The 8,319-nt window shown below is 39.7% G+C and overlaps 1 protein-coding gene across 4 annotated transcripts in view; it reads right to left on the reverse strand.

The window, feature by feature from the left end:
* pcdh1b (protocadherin 1b) overlaps positions 1-4,696 on the reverse strand; it is a 208,757-nt gene extending 204,061 nt beyond the window's left edge. For 2 of the 4 annotated variants that reach the window (XM_052149545.1, XM_052149549.1), the window contains exon 1: positions 4,073-4,696. The gene's annotated coding sequence lies outside the window, so the exon portion shown is untranslated. Of the gene's footprint in view, positions 1-2,921; positions 3,037-3,583; positions 3,722-4,072 lie in introns of those variants that run through there. The other 2 variants (XM_052149547.1, XM_052149546.1) reach the window with 2 other exon arrangements.
* Between the last annotated feature and the right edge of the window lie 3,623 nt (positions 4,697-8,319).

The following is an 8,319-nucleotide window of genomic DNA, read 5'->3' on the forward strand; positions in this document are numbered from 1 at the left end:
ACACACAGATCCTAAATCAACACGTGCCATCCACCTCCATAATAATGTCTTCAAATATGCCATCGTTGAGCCACGACCAAGATCTCCTTGCTGGAAGACAGACGTCACCAGAGTGTGGTATTTATTATTACTGTCATAACCCTGTGAGAATTTATAATTGCTCACAGGCTGTGTAGTCAAATTAATCTTGTACTGCTGTGAATAAGCTGGATGTCCTTAATATAATCAATAGCTGTGAGGGCAGGGGAAGGCATGGATCAGAGTTCCCCTATGGAGCTCAACCATTGGCTCTTTGTGGATTATTCACAGTACATTTGGCCAGAAGTTTTGTCTCAGCGTTTGGGGACCGTGGTTCCTCTCATGTCCTTTCATTCTCTCCCTGTAAAAACACATTATGTTCATTTCACACCTGGTCTCTAGTAACAACACCTCCAACATGTCTCTGTCTCTCCCTCCCTCTCTCCGTCTTTTTCTCTCCCATACACACAAATATTCAATGCCCTCCTGTGCCCTCTCAGAATCACACGCATATATACCGACGAGCAGACCAGTGTGTTGTTGTGCAGTTTGGGGGGGGGGTTGGGTAACAGATTTAACAGGCTAATTAATATTAGAAAGCCTCCCCCGCTAACATGCTTTAAAACTGTTGTATGATTTTCTCTCTCACTCTCTCCTTTTTTCCTCCTTAGTGAACTGTAACAAGGGTTTCATCATTGAACCAACGCTCACCCTCCTCTGCCCGCTACACATTGCTGTCTTCGAAAGATCCCATTGGAATATCAAGAAGACACACCTCTGCCAAGATGCCCCCAGATGACATCCAGCTTTGCTTGAAACTGCAAGGCGATTCTAGGGAAAATAGAGCCATAAAAGCATTAAAGTAACAGTCGCGGCAGAAGTCAGATCCCTGGTAGAACTGGAACAGTGGAACTGCGTCATGGTAATGCAACACTATCAGAGTCCTCTGTCAATGATTGTTCTAACCCCTCCCATCCAACATCCTGGTTTCGACACAATAATTAAAGAATTAAATTAAAGCAGTGACATTTATGAGGGTTCGGGAGTCTGCTCTTGCCTGGCCAAGGAGAATGATTGACTCAGAAGGAAGTATGAGAGCAGGATCTGTCCTAGGTTAAAGGTTAACTCAACAGACACTAAAGTATGCAGCTCAAACATTCACCTATCTCATCTTTGGGAAAAAAATGTTTGAGTCGTTGGACTGCGATTACATTGCTGCAGAGAGAGAGGTAGGGAGATCGATCTCCCTGGAGACTGTCTCTCTTTCCATAATTTGGGACATTTGTGTCTGCAAAGGTACAGAACGGGGCCCATTGAAATCCCACAAAGTACCTAAAATGAAGCTGTATAACTGGTGCCACTCTTTAACCTACATACTGACTAATATCCTCCACACTGAGTGTGTCACGATTCAAGACTTGCAACACTGCCATAGAGGCAGAAAACTTTAAAACCAAAACCCCCAGCCACTCAGTTGAGTTCACATTTGCTTTTGTCTTGCAAAATTTAGCCCCGTCTGATCCATCCCAAGCTCAATGGGCAACTAATTTTGCGACACTCAGTGACCCGTTCAGGATGGGTGGTCCACGGGCCCCACCCTATCCAAGTGTGAGACACAGAGCATTACTTTAAATATTTCGTTCAGCCATTGAGGGGCCAGATTAGTCTGCGGCCGCTTTCAGACAAGATGAACTGCTGCCCCGCTGCTGCCTACCAGCCTGTTACACAGAGAGAGAGCTGGCCAGTCACAAGGCAGGCACACAACCTCTCACACACAATTACACATGGCTAAATACATGCACACACAAAGATAGCTGAGACAAAGACTGAAGACGGATGGGTTAACAGTCAGAGAGGTTGTAATGAAATCAATAAAATTAATTTTGCATTCTTCCTAAACGTAGTCCCATTTATATTAATACATGCTACATTTCGTAGTGAATAAACAAAATCAACCAAAGTGGAAAAAGAACGGCAGGCGGCAAAATTGTGACAATTGTTATTTAGCAGCAAATGTCATTTAACAAATGTCAACATTTAAAAATGTAAGACAAAAAATGCATATTATAATCAACAATGAAAGTGATCCATGTGCTTAGAAACACAATGGGGTTGGTCCATATCAAATCTGTGAGTAAAATACCTAACTTAACTCTAGAATAAAATCAAGCATCGACGATAATGGCATTTTACCATTTCTTTCCCTGTAATGAGACAAGAAACAACTTTGTGGAACTGGTAAAATTTGTGTCCAACAGTTGAATTGTGTATATTGCAGTAGGCTACTGTTTAGTGTTTTCATCACTACCACAACGTCAAATTTAATTTATTTTATGTGCTATAGCATTTTTATATGTAATTCATGGCAGAACCGATTTTATACAAGTCATGCTACTTCGATAGAGTTAGATAATATCGTTAAAAGTTTATTTAGCACACCTGAGGGAACGCCTTAAAATCGATTGAATTTTAAAGCCTACATATTTCGCAGTTTTTTAAACTTTGTCAAGTTGAAGAGTCTGTTCACTCCAATGGTCTCCTTAAATGACAGTTTATGTTCTCTGTGTGCGTGAAGCGCGGTCGTTTTTGTTTTTCCTGTCACACAAGACTTTCATATTTAATATTAGTATCCAATAAATTCTACAAAGTGCTGTTTGACCAGACACATTGTTACACGTTCAAATTCCCGATTCTGCTATTTGCCTTTATATTTAATCTATAACTCCCAGGGTTAAGCGACAAAGATAGGCTAGATCAGTAGTACATTTAGAAAAAATAAATAAAAACGCGCTCATATATTTTACAAATCAATAATCGTCTGGAAGAAACAGAGAATCTGCGTGTGCTGATGCTGAGAGAACACGAGCTACTGTATACAGGAGGGGAAGGGAAATAACTTTTACCTGCGGATGAAAGCTCTGCGGCTGGGTCATTTGCGAGCCATTGCGGACAGAAAAAGACGAGATGTCCGAGCACAGTTGTTCGAATGAAGCTGGGGTTTCGTCGTGTTTTCACACCTGTGCTTTTCTCGGTCGGACCAGAAAAACAGGTTTAAAAGCAACCCAAGAGGCCAGAAAGACCAGATTCCAGTGTTGTGACAGAAATAGCCTTCGATTATTTTGCCATCATTACAAGGGACTGTGGTTAGTGAAGAAAGAGACGACGTGTGCGACATGTCACGACATGTGTCGTGAAATATTGAATGCTCGACATTCTAAGGTAAAATTCCTTCAGCCACTTTTGAAACAGCAGTATTTTTTGGTGGAAAAGTACGTGAGAAATGCGCAAAGACTAAAGCAACAGGTGTTCTGGGACCGACCAATAAACATGATATATTGTAGCAAACGTAAAAGTTTTACAGTATAGGCCTAAAAGCCCCCTTCTTTTAAATAAATAAAATCTGCATCACATTTTGCATATTCATGACTGTTTTGCATTAGGGAAGTTGTTATAAAGAAGTAAAACGACATTTCTTGTGAAGGTTTAGGGGTTTCCGTCAGAACTTTATTTATTTATTTCATGGAAATTCAACGGACGGTTGTAGAGAACATAAAGAAGAGCTTACACATTCAAGCGAGGAATCGATTAAAATATCCTACGCGAAGCTCCATTGACCGGAACTACTCGAGCAACTAGACGAAATTAGCCTATAAAATATGTATCCATGGGGGAGAGGGATTGTTTTCTGTAGGCTACGTTAGCGTAGATAGGCGATTAACTCGTCTCGGGGTTCTTGTAGATGAATCAATAGCAGTACTGTATGTCACATGTGAGCTAATCTGCTCAAAAGACAAGCGGGGGGTGTTAACTTAAGGTGCCAAAAAATTTGCGTTATTTCAACTGCGGCGGGCAGCTCGAGAACCGTTTTACACATAATTTGTGATTGTTTAATGTGGACAGTCATTATAATTTGATTTGGAAAATGTGATTGAATCTTTCTGTTTAAATGAAAGCGTAACTACCTTTTGTAAATTGTGTTGTCAATGGGAAAAAATTAAAGAACAAACACAAAAATTTATAATTTTGTACAAATGAGTAAAACATTTTAGGCTACCTTAATAGGTAATCACTCCTCTCAGTAAAAGTCTTGAGTGATGGAGTCGGAACAAGAGCCACTTTCCCTGTCCACACCTCAAGTCAAGCAGCACCACCGCTATCCTGTCGATATGAATATATATGTATATATATATATATATATATATATATATATATATATAGTCCCCTTTTTCCGCTGTCAGCTCTGTGTTTCTCCTTAAGATTCCTCGTTTTAACACATGCGGTCCGCTTAAAATGTAGCGAGAAGTCTCTCTCGGGTCAGAAGATACGAGCGCGTAACTTGGCTGATTGCTGTTAAGCACATTTGAGAGAAGTGTCCTCTCTTTGACCACGAAAGGAAACCCCGAACCAGCGCTACTCCGAACCGGGCTCACAGCATCCCGAAACCTCCAATTCCACCAACATCCTCCAAAACGTAGCCTAATGTCTTCAATCAGTCAGTCTGTCTGTGACGGATGCCTACGTGGAAAAGTGGTTAAAAAAGAAAACAAATCTTCCAAGCTATGTCCAGCAGTGTCCAATGCGCTCATCATCAGTTCACCATTTAGTGTTTTGTGACCGTTAAAGAGGATGCCGGGGCTCGTGCTCTCGCCGCAGCTCACCTCGCGCGTCTACACGGTGGATAGCCAATGCAAGAGTGAAGTGATTTCCGACCGATTGCGCGCGCGCTCTCTCACTCACTCTCTTTCTCTCTCTCTCTCTCTCTCTCTCTCTCTCTCTCTCTCTCTCTCTCTCTCTCTCTCTCTCTCTCTCTCTCATACAAGAAAAAAAAAAAACATCATTTTGAATCGTGAATCTTTAAAGGCGGAGCTGTGGGACGTGTTTGTGTGGACGCCACAACAAAACCTCATTCGAAGCAAACCTTACCAAGTGGGATACGTTCCAGGCTTAACTGGGAGAAGAAGTTTGGGATGTACGGTTCATAGACACAAATAAATATTTGGCAGTGTGATGCAACGTATTTAGAATGTACAATTAGGCTACACGTAATCATTGTTACTTCACAATTAAGGAACAATCATTTTCGCCTTTAAACCAAACTAGACACGTCTCGCACAGCGGCGACTCAACGTGGTTATCAGTCATTCTCTATTTTGTTTAAAAGCAATAGGCTGCATCAACACACCATGTGAAATGGTATTATGCTGTTTATCACGCTGTCATGAGTGCAGAGAGAAATCCCGGATCCACAAGAGCCGCTGTAATGGAGCGCAGCAGGAACTGTTCATTGTTGTCTTAGCGGCATCTAGAGGTCACAAGAGGAATGATTATTGCACTCACTGCGGACATAACTGTAATGGTATACACGATGTGCAAGAGATAAATTAAACAATGCTTACAGTGTGCTTTTTTGTGTGTGTTCTTTTACAGACAACTAAGCACTTTCACCATATGGGTACATAATTGATGTAGGACTCTTGTTACACATTTTAGTGGGTTAATATAAATAAACAATTATTTAATAATATTATATAAATATTTTACAACAATGTCTGTCAAAATCAAATAAACATAAGCTTATTAAACATTCCCACCCTGATAAAAAATGTGCCACTTTTGTACCATCGACCCTTAAATGCATAGGTGTTTTCAAAAAAAAAATTTTTAAAGTTGAAAAGACAATTAGAAATAATAGAATAGAATAAAATAGGTGGAATGACATCTGGGGTCACTAAAAAAGCAGAGGTATGCATTAAAGGGTTGATGTTGAAATCCTTGGGATATGCTTTCAGATGAGTGCCTCTATTGTATAGTATTCTCTGTTCAGTTTAATCAGTACAGGACTTTGCGTTAACCCTCAGTCAGAGGTTAACAATTAGTGCAGTGAGTCAGGCTTTAAAGCCTTGGTCACAGGCTATATTTTGCAAACTCCAGACATTAGAGGGTAGTGGGTTTGCTTTTTATAGGAAATAGGAGGCTATTCAGGTTATACAAGTTTGTACAGTTTTAAGCTGGTTAGCAGTCATTTTGTGCCAGACTGAAAATAATTAAGTAAATTTGTGCAATAAGTGTATCAACCTTTTTCCTGAACGCGGAAGTGTTCCACGATTCATCACGAATGCCTGTTTTCAATTTCCGGTCTCTGTGTTTTCACTCGCAATGGCATATGTTCTTAGTGGATGATATAATGTTTAGTGTATTAAATAAAATAAAAAAAGCATGTGACTCCATAGTGCCGCTACTTTCGGAGAGATGAGATTACAGTTTTTTGACAGCGCCTCACTCGTTAAAGTATAAAGTGTGGGTGTATGATGTGAAGCTATGAAGCCAGGTGAGGAAAATTTGAGTTGTTTTGACATCGAACAACTGCACAAGTTGAGCCTGAACTAATTTTTACTCCAACTAACACTTAAAATGGTTGTTGTTCTCTGTCTGTAATGCTCGTATTAGTAGTTTTTATCATGCTTCTTATGGAGACCAGAAACAATAAACAGTTCAGTGCCAATTAGAATCATCCTCACCCAGTGGTTAATTTGGAAAACTGTGGATACTATGATTATAAACAGTTGTTAACTTTTTCTTAAAGTCATTGTATATGAATGCATGCTTCAGTGTGTATGTATGTAAATAATGTTTAGGCCCATGCAGCATAATTCGGTCCCCTTTCAATGAATGCTGATCTGGCTGTTAGACAGTTTGTTTGCAAAGCATCAATTGGTGTCAGCTTAATGAGATCAGCTTTTGTCTCTAGATGTAGATTATTTAAATTCAAAGACTGGCGTTTGACTGTCCTCATTTACTCAGTCGAATTACAGGTACAGCAGTCTGAAATTATTTCACCTGTGCAGCTGTGGTCAGACAATGGAATCCTTGCACTTTTCCATTAAAAAAGTATTGTTTCCTCTAGTCTGTTTAACTGGGATTTGTCACCATTAATAGCATGAAAATGAGTGCTTTGTCATTCAGTGAGATTGTTTCACAATTAAGTTAGACATTTTCCTTGTCCAGATCAGAAATGTGACTCAGTAATTTTAGAGGAACGTGAGGAAATCAGGACTCAGGAGCTCTGTGAATTTGTACAGTTTACTGTTCTTTTGCCTTTCAGGTGTTTAGAAGTCTGTAATTAACACAGGTCACATTGAGGCTGTGCAGATTTTAAAATTAGGGGGCTGGACTTGTGGTTTATGCAAAATAATGGACTTATGTGGTCTGACAGTATGAGGAGAGAGAAAAAAGAGGGAGGAATAGCCAGTTGAAGCACAAGGACAAATAGATACCCCCACACACATGTAAAACTTACACACATAAGTCACACTTGTAGATTAAGCAACAGGCAGCAGGAAGTGCTTTGAGGAATCCGTACTAATGAGGTGGTGTACCTGCTTTATGTCAGAAAAGTTGAGACAGGCACACACATATACATGCGCACAGATTGTTGCACTTTTAAGTTCTGCTCTTTTAAGCTACACACCTACATTTTGACTTACACTCTCACATATGCATTTTGCTATTTGACTTCAATTTCAGCCTAATTTCAATTCCGGTCCACTGTGAGCTTTAACTCTTTCGTATGGGAGAGACAGCAAAGCAGGCATAAGAGATTTGAATCAGGGAAAAAAATTGCTTAATTTAGAACTGGCCCATAAGATAAGAGCTCCGTCAGCTTATCATAGAACAAACAACCATCAGACCTGATCCCCCAGATGCACTACTGTTATTAACTCTAACAAGGAGATGAATAATTCAACATGTTAATCTCTTTCAACACACACACACACACACACACACACACACACACACACACACACACACACACACACACACACACACACACACATGCTAGCTAACATTTTATTTGCAAATACATGTGAATGTATGGACACAGGAAGACACAGCACCTATATAGTGATAATGTATAAACAACACACACTTGTGGGCCAACATGAAAGTGCCAAACATAGATAAACTTACATTCACATTTTGTCACACATGAATGCACTGAAGTGGGCACTTGATTTTATGCCTACTGGTAGGAGTCAGCTGAGAGTGATGGTCATATGAATAATAAAACTGTAATTTTATTTGCTTACAAAACTTACAAAAGGTGAAGTATGCAATGTCTGTGTAATGTGTAATGCATTACCAAACAGGCTTGCAAAAATAATGACTGTTTTTCAAACCGGTTTCAAACACTCCCACTGTTTCCCATTGTTCGCCGAAGTATACATTATATATATTTTGATAATATTATCAAAATATATAAAATGTATACTTTTTATATATATATATATACACACAGTGGAA

The sequence above is a fragment of the Xyrauchen texanus genome, chromosome 19, assembly GCF_025860055.1.
Source record: "Xyrauchen texanus isolate HMW12.3.18 chromosome 19, RBS_HiC_50CHRs, whole genome shotgun sequence".
Classification (NCBI taxonomy): Eukaryota; Metazoa; Chordata; class Actinopteri; order Cypriniformes; family Catostomidae; genus Xyrauchen; species Xyrauchen texanus.